This window comes from Macadamia integrifolia, chromosome 6 (assembly GCF_013358625.1).
Source record: "Macadamia integrifolia cultivar HAES 741 chromosome 6, SCU_Mint_v3, whole genome shotgun sequence".
Classification (NCBI taxonomy): domain Eukaryota; kingdom Viridiplantae; phylum Streptophyta; class Magnoliopsida; order Proteales; family Proteaceae; genus Macadamia; species Macadamia integrifolia.
In genome coordinates this window covers 37,896,660-37,913,924 of record NC_056562.1, presented here as the reverse complement: position 1 = coordinate 37,913,924, position 17,265 = coordinate 37,896,660, and the positions used below count along the sequence as shown (strand labels likewise).

Sequence of the window (17,265 nt, the reverse complement as noted above, 5' to 3'; positions counted from 1 at the left end):
CTGAGTGGTTTTGAAATGGACACCACTTGCACAACCATTGCCAAAGAAGCTCCAAAGGAGAAAATCCTGGCTAACTATGAAGCCTTTGGAGTTTTTCAGTGAATCAGATGATGAAGGACATGCAATATTTTCCTGGCATGGGACTAGGGAAATATCACCAATGAGTTCCAAAATAGCCTAGTTTGGTGCTGAACAAAGGAAAGAATGGTCTCGGGTACACTACTCCAACTGTCAAAGGGTAGAAAGTGCTAAAGATGACCAGGAAGATCTCCGTCACTTACTACCCTACTCTCAATGGATACTTTGTAAAAGAAGGAGAGGATTTCTCCTTTTGTGGGAATGTGGAGCCATGGTTTGATGAAACCGCCATCAAGATGCAACCAGGACTTAGAATTTTCTTCCAAGACGAGTTTGATTGGGTGGCTCTAAAGTGGAACAATAGAAAACGCTAGTCAAGAAGGTGACCAAGACAGTTGCATCAAAATTGCACTGATTGAGATTGGGTCTTCTTCTGATGATCCTACAACATTAATCCAATCAAAGGAGGCACCTAGTCCTCGAGTTTTCATGAAGAGAGAATGGGAGAAGAAGATAAGGATCACCTGGAGTCTTCCACTTCCCATTGATTTGAAAGGTTTCATTTGCTCTCTTACAAGAGCTAAGATCCCGAGAGTTGCATGTGCTCAAGCCCCATCGTTTCAGAGGAAGAAGTGTGTGCGCAAAACAGAGGAGAGCATAGAGGATGATTGTTTGTATGTACTATGCCCGAACCAATTGCAATGGGAAGGCTCATAAAGGTGGTCAAAGATGTGACCGAGGTGCTGGGATGGCATCTCTCAACAGGCTCAAAAAGATAGAATTCATAGAAAAAGGATTGAGCAGTCTCCATCGATCTTCACCCCTCAGAAAGTTTGGCTTCCAAGAGCACGAGATTGATTAGCTAGTATTCATGAAGAAGCAGGCACCTGTCCAAAGGAACCATTGTGCCACTAAAGATATAGCAGCAACTTTCTCAGAAGGCAAAGAAGGCCCTTTGCCACATCTCCTCATCTATCAAGTCATTGAACCACTTCTAAACTGGACAAGCATTAGAGAAAACTTCAAGTTTGCTCATGCTTTTGAGTCAACTAGCCCGATTACCCCTGGCGAATGCATCAAGCTAGTTATCGAGTCTGTAGTCGAATCTGTTGTTTGTGATTCTGTGTCAATCTCCCCTTTGAGAAGAGTCCAGAGTCCTTGTATGATGAGGCTATTACTCCTTCTTTCATGAATGAAATTTCTGATTCCGAGTATGACTTGCCTCCTTTTCTGATGATGATTTTAATAAATATCAAGAATTAATAAAGCAATGCAAACCAAAGAAAGCCCAACCCATCTGTGAGGATACTCAGGTTATTAATATAGGAACTGTCCAATGCCTTTGAGAGGTAAAAACTGGCACTACCCTTGATGATGAAGAAGCAGAACGGTTGAGTAATCTTCTGAAGGAATTCACTGAGGTCTTTGCTTAGTCTTACGAGGATATGCTTGGTATCAAACCCAACATTGTGTAGCATCGATTGCCGACTTACCTTGGGGAAAAGTCAGTAAAATAGAAGCTCTAAAGAATGCATTTATAATGGAGTGAGAAGATCAGAGAAGAAGTTGTAAGGCAATGGAATGCGGGTTTCTTACTAGTGAAGTACCCCCAATGGTTGGCCAATATTATACCTGTACCGAAGGAAGATAGAAAGGTACGAATATGCATAGACTACTGAGATCTTAATAAAGTAAGCCCTAAATATGACTTCCCATTACCTCACATTGATGTATTAGAGGATAATACCAAGGGCATGCTTTATTATTATTCATGGATGGATTCTCGGGATACAACCAAATAAGCATGCACCTAGAGGATCGTGAGAAAACAACCTTTACCACTCCATAGGGAACCTATTATTACAAGGTGATGCCTTTTGGACTCAAGAAGTCCAGGGCAACCTATCAAAGAGTAGCCACGACCATATTGCATGACATAATGAATAAAGATGTGGAAGTCTAGGTGGACAACATGATAGTAAAGTCTAAAGATCGGTAGGGGCATATTCTCACACTAAGACGATTCTACGAAAGAATCAAGAAGTATCAGCTGAAGTTGAACCATCAGAAGTGTGTATTCGGAGCAACGACAGGAAAGTTGTTAGGCTTCTTAGTGAGTGAAAGAGGCATTGAAGTCGACCCTATCAAGATCAAGACAATTCAAAAAATGCCCACGCCTTGGACTGAGAAGCATATACGAGGATTTCTAGGTCACATCCAATATATTAGCAGATTCATAGCTCAGTTCACTACAATCTTTGAACCAATTTTCAAGCTGCTAAAGAAGGATTAACCCACAGAATGGAATGACCAATGCCAATAAGCCTTTGATAAGATCAAGGAGTACCTTATGAACCCACCAGTATTAGTGGAAGGAGAACCACTTCTATTGTATCTGTCCATGGTAGAATATTCTATGGGCCCTTTGCTAGCGCAGAAAGAAATGGAAAAGGGGGCAGAGCACACCATATATTACCTCAACAAGAAGTTTCTAGAATATGAGACCTGGTAAACATCTTTAGAAAGAAATTTGCTGCGTTGATTTGGACAACTAAAAGGTTACAACACTATATGGTTTTCTATCAAGTGCATTTGATCTCAAAGATGGATCCCATCAAATATCTCTTCGAGAAATTGGCCTTAACAGGAAGGATGGCTCATTGGTTACTTTTTCTATCAGAGTTTGACATCACCTATGTTACTCAAAAATCTATCAAGGGCCAAGTCATAGCTGATCATTTGGCTGCTCATCCCACTAAAGATGGAAGATCCTTTGATGATGCCTTTCCCGATGAAGGAATCGCAGCGGTAGAGGAAGAAGATATAGTTAATGAATAGCAGTTATTCTTTGATGGAGCAGCCAATCAGAAGGGATGTGGCACGGAAATATTGCTTGTCACTCTTGACGGCCTTTATTTGCCTTCATCATTTTGCCTCGACTTCCCCTGTACCAACAATATTGTAGAATATAAAGCTTATGCTTTGGGGCTCGAAACTGATTTAACCATTGGGGTGAAAAGGATCAAGGTTTACGGTGATTCATCCATTGTCATCTGTCAGACAAAGGGAAAGTGAAAAACTAGAGATGAGAAGCTGAAACCATATCAAGAACATCTGAAAGAGGTGATTGAACACTTTGAGAAGATTTCATTTGAATACTTCCAGAGGGATAATAACAGGTTTGCTGATGCCCTTGTAACCTTGGATTTTATGGTAGAGTGCAACCCTATGGCTAGAGTCCGACCATTCTTGGTAGAACAAAGAAACAGGCCCATTTATCAGAATTCAGTGAACTCTCTCATTGTGGTGGTCGGTCTTGGTTCGCTCACATAGTGGATTTCATTAGGGAAAGGAAATATCCAGTTGAAGCAACTGATAGAGAGAAGAAGTTTCTGAGAAGATATACTACCCAGTTTATTCTCCGAGAGGATCTATTATACAAACGGTCATATGATGGAATACAATTATTGTGTGTAGATGAAGAACAAGCTATAACGATCATGGAAGAAATTCATTAAGGCCTTTGTGGACCCCACATGAATGCTAAGATGTTATCTAAGAAGATCCTCATGCTAGGATATTACTGGAGCACAATGGAAGCGGATTGCGTGGACTTCGTCAAAAAATGCCACATGTCAGATATTTGCTAATATCATACATATCCCGCCAACAGAGTTGCATTCACTCAGTTCACTTAGGCCATTCTCCACATAGGGCATTGATATCATTGGAAAGGTCAACCCTAAAGCATCTAATGACCATAAATTCATCTTAGTAGCCATTGATTATTTCACCAAATGGATAAAAGCTCAGTCCTATACAGTCTTCACATCTGCTAAGGTGGCTAAGTTCATCCAGGAAAACATCATTTCCTGATATGGAGTACCTCAAGAATTGATATCAGATCAGGGATCCCATTTCTGGGGTAAGACTGATAAAATCTACACAAAATTTGGTATCAGAAGGCATCGCTTTACCACTTACAGGCGACAGATCAATGGGGTAGCAGAAGTAGCTAACAAGAATATCAAGATCATTCTGCAAAAAATAACGGAAACACACAAGGATTGGGTTGATAAGTTACCCCTTACCTTATGGGCATACCAGACTTCCGTATGATCTTTGACAGGGGCAACTCCTTTACCTTTGGTGTATAGAGTTGAGGCAGTTCTACTCATGGAAATCCTTGTACCATCTCTAAGGGTGCTTCTTGATAGTCAGCTACCTAAAGAAGAGTGGGTAAAGGCCAGACATTTTCTTTATGAAAGGCACATAAAGGCCATGGGTAATCTAAAAAAGTATCAATTGAGGATGGCCAGGGCCTTTAACAAAAAATGTGAGGCCCTGCCACATAGAGGTGGGTAAACTTTATCTTCGAGCCTAACTGGAGCGGTCCATTCACTGTTAAAGAAATTCTGCGAGGAAAATCTGTGAAACTCGTAGACCACAACAATGAAGAAATACTCGGACTAGTTAACATGGATCAACTCAAGAAATATTTTGTCTAAAAGGGTGAATGACCTAAACTACATCAGACCTGATTCCTTTTAAGGGATACGTATGCAACTTGACATGTGCAAGTGCAATCTCAACCATCTAAAGGCAATAAATCGGTTCCTTGATTAATAGTCAAAGTACCTTAAAAGATCATCATAGTTTGCGTCCCCCAAGAATTGCCATTTGGTATGAAAGGCCATTAGGTATCTATCATCCACCCATTGGTCTGTCACTTCTTACCCAGGATTTTATCCCCCAAGAATTGCCATTTGGCATGAAAGGCCATTAGGTATCTGTCATTCACCTATGGTCCATCCATTCTTATCCAAGACTCTATCCCCTAAAAGAAAATTACCACCTGGAACCAGTTCATCAAGGCAAGCTTATTCTCCACCCTTGATCAGTCAAAAAAAAAATAAAGAAAAGCTTGATGCAACAACGTTAAAGGTTTGTTTGAATAATTAGCTAATGAGTAATGCTTCAATAAATCATCATATCTCTCTGTTTGTATTGGTTCCAGGAAAATTCATGGGCTCGTTGGATAAGACGTTGAGGAAATGGACCTTAGACATAAATGTGAGGGCATTAGGATAGCTAGAATCCATGAATGCATCATTTCTTGGCCAAGTTGGATGTTTGAAGCTACATCACCAATTACTCCGGCAGATGCCTCAACACTGGGATGCTGACCTACATGTATTTCGGTTTGGATTAGCAGAGATTTGCCCAACTCTTGAAGAATTTTGGGTTTGTATGCTATCTCCACCCAAAGGCAGTTTGTCCCAACCCTCTTTGAAGAAAGATTACTTGGAGGAAATTCAAGATTTCTTCGGATGGAAAGGAGAAGAAGTAAAGCAGTTTTCCAGGAATGGGAAAATCGACATTCTGAAGGTGGCTCAGATCTTCATCCAATATCTACCAATGGGAGGAATCCATCAATGGAATTCCCTGGATGCTTATTTACTTTGCATAATAGCTCGTTATATTCTCCATACTCCCGAGTATGGTGCACCATCTATTGTGATTGAGGTAGTAAAACAGTTGAAGAAGGGAGGTGACATCGTCCCAACAGTTCTTGCAGAAATGTTCAAGGGATTTGATGACATGAGCTATGGCCATTAATTTGGACTAGATCATTATCATGGAGGTCCTACTATTTTTTAGATTTGACTCCTTGAGAAACTGAAGCTGACCATACCATTAAGGGGAAGCCCACTCAAATTTTTTTGTTACTGGGATTAGAGAGAAGTTCTGGAATTCGACGTTATCACCAATTGGAAGAAGTACTTGTAGGAAAGGACTATGCAGGATATCACATGGAGGTGGCTAGGGAAGCCACAAGAATTTTTTTTGATAAAGACCCTTGACCACAACTATGTCAGACTAATGGGATTGACACAAACGTCCTTTTATTTGCCTATGTACATCAGCCGATAATACGGGCTCGAGGACACGAACCCAGAAGAGTTAGTGAACTTTCACCCACCTCAAGAATTGTCTCCCCACCTTGTTATTCACCTATCCCATCTGTGGTAGGAAAGTGGTCCCCCTTTTCATGTAATTCACTTGGTAATGGAATGAGAAAGTATGTCGATTTTCGTGTTATCCCGATTATTCTAATTATGACTTGAGTTATCGAATTGATTGTGACTAAGCATTGCGAATAAACAAAAAAAAAAAAAAAAAGGAAGAAAGATTTTTTTTGTGCCAAAAGTAAGTTTTCATAGAGATGCTGAAATAAAAAAATGAATAAACAAGGGGAGGGAAAGAGAAAAAAGAAAGAAAATATCTATGTGTTTGTGTTTGTAGGAAATACAGGAACAAATCCCTATGGGTCAAAAGCCATCATTTGAACCATACTTTGAACCATCCTCATAAAGCACGGGGAGTCCACAGATGCTACTCCAATCTGCTCCAGCCTCTGGCTCAGGTCCTTAATCAGTGCACCCTATCAGGAAATCTCCCAATCATTGGTAACTATCACCTCACACAGGCCATAGTGCATCCTCCTAATCTTAGCATACACCTCTGGGGACATCTGAGAAAGAGCATATCAGCCAAAGGAAGTCAAAAGTTAATTGGAAAATGATCAGATACTCACATTATCATAAGGAATAGGCAGCCTAAGGGAAGCGTCTACATCTGTGTTCGGCTCCAGAAGATGAGGGAGACTGGGGTTGGCCGTGTTGGGATAGGTCCATGCAGGGAACCACGAAAAGGGACATTAGCAACTCTGAGAGACCCACCAACACTGGTAGAGGGAAGCATGTTGCCTGGATTCTCCCCCAGGTCAACTTTCCACCATCGGGTACTAATCTCCTCTAGGCAGATGCATGTTTGGCCGGCTTTAATGGTGATACCAATCAGATCTGTGAACTCCCTGGCAGTCGAGAATCTTATGGGTAGGGTCATGGTTCTACCCCCAAACGGAATGCCCATCAAGGCATAGAAGCACATAGGCCTAATGGTGATCTCGCCAACAGGAAGGTGGAAGGTGGAAAGTGTGAGTACTCAGCCACCACCACTTCATCAGGGCCCCCACTAATGCCGGATTAAACTTTCGAGTCTCTACAAGGGCCAGCTGGCATAGATAGGTATCATCAACCATCTCCTTCACCCTCTAAGGGAGCATCCTATGCCAAGACTGAACCATGTTTGGGTGGCTATAAGAGGCCAAGGTAGGCGGTTCCTTCCCCTCATGATAATGGAAATAATAAATAAATAATAAAATAAAAGAAGCAGCAAAAAGCAAAAACAATACAAAACAAGAATAAAAGATGATCAAAATAAGGAATGAAATGTAAAGACTTACCCAGGAACCCCATATAGAGTTGTAGATGTGATTTTAGCTATTGTGAAGGGTTTGCCATTAATAGCAATTGGCCCAACCCTCATCCCTATGGGAAGGACTGTTGCAACTCTCGAACTGGACGTCTCCCAGAGTCTTCCTCTTCCTCCTTTCAGACATATTTTTAGAAATTATAAAAAGCCCTGAAAACTTTTAAAAATTATAAGAAGCCCCAAAAAATTTCCCAATTTGCACAAAAGCCCATGAGAATGTCAAATTCTCCAAGTAAATCCTCCCTCAAGAACAAGATAAATATCTTCAAGAACTCCAACGGTAAAATAAAGAACATCAAGAACAAGAGGAAAAACTTCAAGAAAAACTAGAGGGTTCTAAGAGCTCACTTCACTCAGAAAAGTTTGAAGAATGAACAGGGGAGGGGACCCCTTTTATAAAAAAAAAATAAAAAAAAAATAAAAAAAAATTTTAAGAGTCCAAATCAACATCAAGAATCAAATTCTAAACTAAAAATCAAGAATCAAGGAAAAATCAAGAGAAGACATAATTGACCCGGCCCCAGGCGGCCTGATCTCATTGACACCCCAAGTGGCCTAATTGCATTTACTCGGCCCCAAACAGCCCATTCTCATCGATTGGCCTCAAGTGGCCTAATTGCACACTTTTATCCAGCCCGAGGTTGCCCAATATTGTTAACCCAGCCCCAAGAGGCCCTTTCTCTTTGAGTCGGATCCAAGTGGCCCAATCTCATAGATCAAATCCTTGAACTGGCACATGTGAAGCCCTGCTAAGGAAAATCCAAGCATCAAACATTTTTTACTGGTTGCAAGATTGGAAGAGCAGTGAATTCCTTACTTGTAACCATCGGGTATAGATATTCGAGATTGGCTCGAAAGACCTAGCCTGGAGACCATATTTCCCTGAACTGGCACATGCAAAGCCCAGCTAAGGAAGAATCAGGATCAAAATACTAACTTTTTTTTGTAGGATTGGAAGAGCAGTGAATTCCTTTCCCCCAATTGGCAGCCCAGGTAAGTCCTAAAACTTTAGAGATATTATCTGTTGTATTTTTTCAACTCCATCATAACTGAGCAAGATGGCGGCAGTATATGCTCCGGGTGACAAAATGTGGTCATTCTTTTCTTTGCCCTTCGGCCATTGGCACAGGCCTTCACCAAAGAGGAGCATTCTGTAAAAACCTAATTTTGTCACCCTCCTCTGGTTATGATGAAATATGGATCTTGGACGTGACTTCCAACTTCCAATCAATAGAGATGCTGATGAAAACATTCCCCTAACCAAAACCATGGAAATCCCTATACGGGAGAGAGGAAGGTCTAATTTTGACTTTTCATATATGAAGGAATCTAGTCAATATAACCATATAGATAAATAGTGCTCAGAAACATGATTCTAAAGATATATGATACGTTAAAATTGGGCTAACGGATCCCTGGTAATCATCCCCGAAAAATCATGCCTTCCTGCACATATGTCGCGCACATGGATAGTCCCGCTGGAAACTTGGAAAAATCCCTCACCTAACCCAAACACTATAAAATTCATCCCCTACATACCCAAATAACCCCGGAACACTCCCAGGTCTGAAACCCTAGGAATCCTAGTGCGAGAGGGAAGAGGTCCAATTTTAGCTTTTTATATATGAAGGAATCTAGTCAAGATGACCATACAAATGGATAGTGCTTGGAAATACGATTTCGACGATATATGGTACGCCAAAATCAGACAGACGGATCTCTCGTAACCTTCCTTGGAAAATCACATTTTTTCTGCATGCATGCCGCACACTCGTGCTGCACACTGTGTGCGGCCCCACTGCACAGTTTGCGTGCCCCCACCTCACACTGTGTAGGCCCCTGCGGCACGCCGTGCACACTGTGCCCGCACACCATGCACATGCCCCACACACCGTGCATATTGCCCACACACTCACGCGTGCATACACCGACTGCGCACATTGCCTGGACACCCATGCATTCATGCATCCATGACATCACCCTCACCCCTTGCCTAAACTTTTTCTCTCCTCTCGCTTTTTTGAAAACTACCTTTTCTGACTAAACCTTCTCTCTCCTCCTGTTTTTTTGAAAACTGTCTTCTCTGACTAAACTTTCTCTCTCCTCCCACTTTTTTAAAAATTACTTTTTTTGGTTAAACTTTTTCTCTCCCCCCGCTTTTATGAAAATTACCTTTTTTAGCTGAACCTTCTCTCTCCTCCCGCTTTTTCAAAACTGCATTTTTTGGCTAAAATTTCTCTCTCCTCCCATTTTTTCTAAAAATCCTCTTTTTCCCACTGGACAAAAGCCCTCCCCACCCATATTTGCCTTCAATCCCCCCTTTACCCATTGGACAAAAATCCTATCTCTTCACCTTAGGCAAGAGCCCCCTTTTTGTCCACTGGATAAAGGGATTCCCCTCTCCTATTTGGTTGAAAAAAAACTTTACATAACCCCCTCCCTTAGAAAAAAATAGACCAACAGAATCCTCTTTCAGAGTGAAATTTTCCTCCCCTCCCCCCTCTTGATTTTCTTTTGATCTTCGGAGCGATCTTCGTCAAGATCTGAAAACTAATTCAGATCTTCGAAGTGTTCTTTGGGATCTTAAAGATCTTCAATCCAAATTCTTAGTTAGATCTAGTTTTTAGCCAAAAATAGTATGTTCTTGAGCCACTTCCCTTGAGTGTTCTTGTGTGTTCTTAAGCGTTCTTGAGAGTTCTTGAGATAGAAACCCCGCTCTTTGAGGTTATTCGGATCTACGAAGAGATCTTTGTTAAGATTTGAAACACTGTTCAAATCTTCAAAGTGTTCTTTGGGACTTTGGAGTTCTTTAATCCGTTTTTAGGTTGGCCCATTTCTTTTCAGAAATAGCCTTTCCTAGCCAAACCCCTGTCCAAGTGTCCCTGGAATGTTTCTAGAAATAGCCATTCCTAGTGGGAGCGCTGCCAAAGTGCCACCTTAGCCTAGCCTTCCCTTAGCCTATCCCCAGCGGAAGCTCTGTCGGAGTGCCACCTCATCTAAGCTTGAAAATAGCCTTCCCTAGCTGAAACTCTGTCTAAATCCAAATCCGAAAGCGACTGTTTCTGACTTAAACTTTGTCTAGATACCATCACAATTAGCATCTCTCAAGAAAGGACATTTGAAGTCAAGACCATCTTCCCCTGAGCCAAGAGAACATAAAAGATAGTCCGAGCTGGTACCTATCAGTGGCCCACCTCTATTGACCCGAAATAGGGGTTATATTCAAGTATAATCTCTCTCCTCATTTAAGCATAATGTAGATATCTAATAAGCCTTGTTTTAGTGTATATAATAGTTTGAATTCAATTAATGTATATATGTGTGATAACTTAGCCATACATGTGGAATAGTAATAATTGTGGAAAATGTTCATTCTCAAGCATCTAGCAAAAAGACCGATTGAACCAAGTAGATTGAGTACTTAACACCTTTCCAACTCTGTAACCTGACACTTTACCCCAAATCTCTGGACCAGACCAAATTTTTGGCTCTTTTCTCAGGAATCGGGTCCACCCCTGGGTCCTAGGCCCATAACCCTAGGTGGCAACTCCAACCCCCTTTGTATGATCCCAATCCCTGAATTAGACCATCATCAAAACCCCAGTCTTAAATGGTGAATTTTACACTCTTGTGAAAGAGGCATCCACGTATCTCCAAGTGGTGATACGGTGATGCAGGGCCCACAAGCGAAGCACACACGACTTGAACCCCTCCCCCTCACATGAAGGTTAAGGGAGAGAGAGGAAAGAGGTTAGGGATGCATAGCCCATCCATCTTTGGCCCCCACCCTCACGCCCATTGGTTTAAAAAGATCACTTTTTAACCCTATTGGCTAAGGAAATTCCTCTTTCCTCCCCATTGGTCCAAAAAATCTATAAATACCCCCCTCCCTTTGGTTTTTCACACTTAAGCCTCCTAGGAGCATCCCTTGTAGAGAAGCTTTTCCCTCTCTCCTCCCCTCCCCCCTTGTGGTTCTTCAAATCTTCAGAGAGATCTTCATAAGATTTGAAGTGTTCTTCGTGCCTTCAAAGTTCTTCAGTCATCTGCTTTTTTGAGTGAGCATTTTGTGTAGGAGAAACTGTACCTTAGTCTCCCCCCCTTTGAGGTTCTTCAAGCCTTTGAAGTGATCTTTGTAAGATCTGAAGTGTTTTTCGGGCCTTTGAAGTGATCTTCATTAGATCCAAAGTGTTCTTCGGGCCTTCGAAGTTCCTTAATTATTTAAGTTTTGTCAAGCCCTCCCATAGCCTATTCCTAGTGGAAGCTCTACTGGAGTGCCACCTCAGCCTAGCCCTCCCATAGCCTATCCCCAACGAAAGCTCTGTCGGAGTGCCACCTCATCCTAACCCTCCCATAGTCTATTCCTAGCAGAAGCTCTGTTAAAGTGCCACCTCAGGTTAGCCCTCCTATAGCCTATCCCTAGTGAAAGCTCTATCGGAGTGCCACCTTAGTCAAAATCCAGAAGTAGCCCATCCCTAGTGGAAGCTCTGCCAAATTGACACCTTAGTCTAAGCCCGAAAGTAACCGTTCCTAACCGAAACTCGGTCCGAATATCACCACAGTCAGCATCTCTACAAAAAGAAAGTTGGAGGTCAAGCCCATCTTCCCCTGAGCTGGGAGAATTCACAAGAAAGTTCATGCCGACACTAATCGGGGTTCCAACCCTCTTGACCGAAAATAGGGGTCAAGCTCAGGTATAATTTCTCGCCCAAATTAGCAGAATGTAAACTTTATATTGACCTTGTTTCAGTGTACATAATCATTTAAATTCAGTCAATGTATATATGTGTGATAACTTAGCCATGCATCCAGAATAGGAATAATTATGGAAAATATTCGTTCTTAAGCATCTAGTAGGAAGATCGGTTGAACCGGGTAGATTTGGTGCCTAACACTTTTCTAATTCTACATCATGACACGTACCCTAAATCTCTAGACCAGACCAATTTTTGGGTCCTTTTCTTAGGAATCGGGCCCACCCCCAGGTCCTAGGCCCATAATCCTAGGTGACGACTCAAAACCCTTTTGTATGATCTCAATCCCCCATATTGGACCATCATCAAATCCCAGTCTCAATAACAACCTTTACACTCCTAAGAAATAGGCCTCCATGTATCTCTAAGCAGTGATATAATGGTGTAGGGCCCGCAGGTAAGCACACATGACACACCCCTCGCCAAGAAAGAGGAAGAGAGGAGAGAGGGTCAAATGCAAGTATTTTTCCTCCCAAGGGAAGAGAATCTCTAGACACTACCCTCACAGGATCGTCACAAAAGAAATGCTTAACTTGGGAAAGGAAACGATACCTATCATGGGTGGATCAATGATCGGGAGTCACACCTGAAATTAAGAAGTTGATAATATCAGCAAACCATAGTTCAGTGGACACTACAAGTAACTGTTCATTTAGAAAATTCTCATTGACTGGAGAATCGACAGTCAAGGAATTGGGAAGCCGGGATAAATGATTTGTAACTAGGTTTTCAATGCCTTTCTTATCCCTAATTTCCAAATCAAACTCTTCCAAAAGTAAAACCCACATAATGAGATGGGCTTTGGCATCCTTCTTCTAAACTAGGTATCTAAGAGTTGAATGATCAGTGTACACCACCACATGTGACCCAACTAAGTAAGACCAAAACTTTTCTATTACTAACACAACAGCTAAGAATTCCTTCTCAGTGGTTGTGTAGTTGAGTTATGCATCATTTAGGGTCCTAATAACATAGTAAATGATAGTGGGCATTTTATTAATCCTTTGACCCAAAACCGTTCCTATGGCAAAATCTGAAGCATCACATAAGTTCAAAAGGTTCAGTCCAAACAGGTGGTTGAACGATGGGTGCATTGATCAACTCCTTCTTAAGGTGCTTGAAGAATTCTAGGCACTCTTTAGAAAATTCAAAAGTTTGATCTTTGGCAAGTAGTGCAGTGAGAGGGTGGGCTAACTAACTAAAGTCCTTTATGAACCTTTTGTAGAAGCTAGCATGCTTCATAAAAGATCAGACATCCTTAACAGATTGGGGAGGTGGTAAATTGTCAATTAAATCCACCTTGGTTCTATCTACCTTAATTCCCTCCTTGGATACTACATGACCTAAAACAATACCAGATTTAACCATAAAATGGCATTTCTCCTAATTCAAAACCAAATCCTTAGATATGTACCTTTTCAAAATTAGGGAAAGATGATGAAGACACTTAGAATAGGAATTCCCATGAATTGAAAAGTCATCCATAAATACTTCTAAGAATTTTTTGACCATGTCAGAAAAGATGCTCATCATGCATCGTTGGAACGTAGCAGGGGTATTGCAAAGCCCAAAGGATATACGCCTGTAAGTAAATGTTCCATATGGGCATGTAAAAGTGGTCTTATGTTGGTCATCTAAAGCAATTAGGATTTGGTTATTGTCAGAATATCCATAAAGAAAATAGTAGTATTTATGTCTAGCTAACCTCTCTAACATTTGGTCAATGAATGGAAAAGAGAAGTGATCCTTCCAGGCTACTGCATTAAGTTTTCTATAGCCTATACACACTCTCCACCCTAATTGGACACAAGTTGGAATTAGTTCATTGTTGGCATTAGGAACTACAGTAACACCAGATTTCTTAGGCACTACATGAACTGGGCTAACCCATAGGCTATCAGAAATAGGATAAATTATTCTATGATCCAAGCACTTTAGGATCTCTTTCTTAATGGCTTCCATCATCATAGGGTTAGCTGTTCTTTGAGGTTCCGTGGATGATTTGGAGTCCTCCATAAGATGTATATGTTGTTGCATAATAGAAGGACTTATACCCCTGATATCAGCCATGGTCCATCCTAGGGCTTCCTTAATGTCTTTTAACACTTTTGAGTAATTCCTCTTCCTGGCTAGAAGTCAAATTTGAAGAAATTATTACAAGAAGAGTCTGGTCAGACCCTACCTCAATCAGAAGGTAACTCGTAAAGATCTAGCTTAGGGGGCTCAACTATAGAAGGTTTGGGAATAGAATTGGAAAGGGGTCCTAAGAGCTCCATAGGTGTGTGAAGACTCAAGACTTTAGAGAAGAAATTTTCATTATCATCATCCAATTCATCCATACACTCTAAATCAAAATCAATATCAAAGTTGGTAATCAAATCATCAGAAAAATCCAGAAAATCCTCAAGCATATTGATCTCTTCTTCCATATGTTGTCACTTGCCTATCTTAAATATGTTAAAATCAATAGTTTGGTTGCCGAAATATAACCTTAGGAAATCATTCTGACAATTGATTAATGCATTACTGATAGCTAGGAATGCTCTTCCTAGAATTATTGGGATCTCATCCTTAGTTGCGAAGGGCTTGGTATCTAACATAATGAAATCAATGAAAAAAATAAATTTTCCCACCTTAAGTAGGACATCTTCAACCATCCCTTTAGGAATCTTAACAAACCTATCTGCCAACTGAAGAGTAGTTTTAATGGCTTTCAATTCTTCCAATCCTAGTTGCTTATACACATGGTAAGCCAAACAATTCACACTTGCGCCAAGGTCAAGTAAAGTATGCTCAATGTAGGTGTTGCCTATGACACAAGCTATGGTAGGGTTCCCTGGATCCTTATACTTGGTGCCTATAGGCTGAGTAACTATGGAGCTAATGTTATTTGCCAAGAATGTCTTTTTGGGCATACTAGTGATACGTTTGTGAGTACACAAATATTTCAGGACCTTTACATAGGCGGGGATTTGGGATATGGCATCCAAAATAGGGATATTCACTTCTACCTTTTTGAGGACTTTTAAAATTTTATTCATGGAAGCTGTCTTCTTTTTGTTTACTAAGCGATTGGGAAAGGGGACAAGAGGAACGTAAGGATTATTAGGGATTTGCCCTTTTTCAGAAGAATCATTTTTGGTTTCCTCAACTAAAACATATTTAGTTTAAAAAGAATCTTTACGTTTATTAAACTAACCTAGAACAAGAGGCACACCTGTGTCCTCAACAGAAGGAGAGTTAATAGGAGTAATAAATGGGGAAGATTTAGGAGTACTCTATTGGTACTCTCGGCTACTCCTAAGGGCATAAACAACATTACATTGGTTGGAGGGCCCCTGTTGAGTCTGACCTTATACCACATTCAGTGATGCATTAGTGGGTGCTTGTGGACTAACAAGCTAATGATGCTTAGGGTTAGGCTTTGGTTGACTAGGCAACGTTCCTTTCTCCCTCTCACGCAAAATTAAGATAACTTGGGAGAGTTCTCTAATAAGATTTTGATGGCTTGTCATGAGGAGGGCCATTTTATTTTCCAAATCACATACTCTACTTGCCTCTCCAGTGTTAGTGAACCCAGGGAGTTGCTAATAAGGTGATAGGAGAGGGGGCTTAGGGAAACTAGCCTGAGATCCTACATTTGGCCTAGTGAAAGTATTTGGGGCAAAAGATTATTTTGAAAATGGAGGTCTTTGAGGTCCAGGTTGACATTGACTATGAAAATTGGAAGAGCCTGCTTGGTTGCTTTGGTTCTAGGAGAAATTTGGGTGATTTCTCCACCCTAGATTATAAGTATTGCTAAATAGATTATTCTAATATAAGGCATTCACACTTTCATTGGAAGTGCCCCTAGAGGTGTTGGGGCATTCTTCTATAACATGTCCAGGGGACTGGCATCAAACACACATCTTAACCAAATTGATTGATGATGGCTCTTATGAACAATAGCCTTAATCCTTTTGATTAGGCTATCCAGGTGGGCTTCCTTCGCTACTAACCCATCCACAAAATATCCTTTCCCTCCTATAGTACTTTCACTCTCTTGGGTTGATTCCCACTCATGGATTTTGTTAGCTAAGTCAAGTAAGAATTCTCATGCCTTTCGTTCATTTGTAAAGGCTATGAATCCCCCCGGGCACATAGACTTTATCATTTGTTTAGTTGGGTAATCAATACCCTCATAAATTATTTGATAAAAATATCATAAGTCTAAGCCATGGTGAGGGCATTCTTAGAGTAGATCCTTGAATATGTCTCCATAAGTTTGGAAAATGACTCACTAGGCTTTTGCCTAAACTGAAGGATATCACTTCTACGCTTATTGGTCTTGTGAGTTGGGAAAAACATCCTAAGGAAGACAACTGTGAACTGTTCCCATGAGGTTATAGAATTTTTGGGTAACCCATACAACCACTTCTTAGCTTGGCCTTTCAATGCAAAAGTGATGAACTTAAGCTTAACAACATCATCAAAAAGCTGTTGGATCTTAATTAGAACACATACCTCTTCAAATTTTCTTAGAAATAGGTATGCATCCTTAGAGGTTATCCCATTGAAGTGGGGCAACATAGTGATGTATTAAGATTTGAGCTCAAAATATTACCCTGGGCTTGTGTTAGAACTATGCAGGAAGGTTGGACTACTCTAGCAGGGTAGAACCTATCTCATACCCCCAACTTGGGGCAACACAAAACGTAAAAATGGGAAAATTGCCCAAATTTCTTAAAATCCACCTTCCCACTTGTCAAGACAACAAATTGGGAGAGGAGTTTAGTATAGGAGACTTATCCTAGCAAGATTGATGGATCAATTTCAATCTTTGAACCCTCCTTTATGAAATTCCAACTTAAAATCTCCAAATTGGATAACTAAACCCTAGAAATGGTGGGTTTCGCCCAAGTCCTCTACACCCCACCATTTAAACCCAAAATTGGGTTGGAAAAAATAAATTTAAAAATGGGTATAGTGGATTGGGATGACAACATAAACCATTGGTGGTCACCACACAAACACTCAACCAAAAATTCCCTGATTTAGCTTAGTCACGACTTGAACTTTAGGACAATTTTGGGTGCATTGTGTAAAACTATCTTAACTA

At 40.8% G+C, this 17,265-nt stretch overlaps 2 protein-coding genes and 1 non-coding gene across 5 annotated transcripts in view; 2 read left to right on the top strand and 1 right to left on the bottom strand.

Annotated features, from left to right (window-relative positions):
* Positions 1-17,265, top strand: part of LOC122082465 (calcineurin B-like protein 4) — an 88,678-nt gene that overhangs the window by 1,052 nt on the left and 70,361 nt on the right. The window lies entirely within an intron of this gene.
* LOC122082274 overlaps positions 1-17,265 on the bottom strand; it is a 67,527-nt gene that overhangs the window by 47,214 nt on the left and 3,048 nt on the right. The gene's annotated exons all lie outside the window — the stretch shown is intronic.
* LOC122082949 lies at positions 16,379-16,487 on the top strand. The gene has a single exon (XR_006141485.1). It is a non-coding gene; the product is annotated as a small nucleolar RNA R71 (small nucleolar RNA).